We start from the raw sequence: 735 nt of genomic DNA, 5'->3' as shown, positions 1-735 counted from the left end.
GATTATCTACCCATAAAAACATCTGCCCAATGCTGGAAAGGCAGTCAAGGAAGTAAAAGTGACTACAGATTTATTAGGAAACCAACAGAAACGAAGCCTAATTATGTCACCACATAAATGCATGCGTACATGGCATTTTGAATATTACAAGTCACTCTTGTGCCTCCAACTGAAAAGAGATAGAGTAAGAATAAGTATTAATTAAGACAACGAGAATGATCAAGAATATTCATAGCTCCAAAAAAAAAAAAACCTGTAAAAAAAAAACAGTAAAAAGAATGGTACGAGCTAGTGTCTGAAACAAGGAGAGACAATGTAGCAAACCCTATAAATAAGGAATTACGGGGACAATCAGGTTTCACTTTCTTTTCCAGCAGGACAAGCAGGAGATCTGCATGAGGCCAGACGGCTGCGATTTCAAACAAAYCAAAGGAGGTGGATCTTTACAGCCTGCGAACCCGTCATTAAACTCTGCAACTSTTTTCTTTGGACAATACGGATGCTACAAATTCACAGCACTTAATAAAGTAATTAGGTTCTTCTCCCATTAACGACATTTCATTCAAGCGGGACCGGGGCACTCAGACACCCGCACTCTCACCCCACAGCGGTGCAGCTACAGGGGGCTGCTGCACCACACAGCATCGCACCGGCTGCTCGAGGGCGAGCTCGGCCTCCCGCCCAGGCCGCCCCAGCCCCGGGTGGGCTCGGCCCCGCGGAGCCGCCCGGCCCCTT

This window comes from Malurus melanocephalus, unplaced genomic scaffold, assembly GCF_030028575.1.
Source record: "Malurus melanocephalus ecotype Western Australia unplaced genomic scaffold, MMel_1.1 scaffold_28, whole genome shotgun sequence".
Classification (NCBI taxonomy): domain Eukaryota; kingdom Metazoa; phylum Chordata; class Aves; order Passeriformes; family Maluridae; genus Malurus; species Malurus melanocephalus.
Note: the sequence above shows the minus strand (reverse complement) of the source record.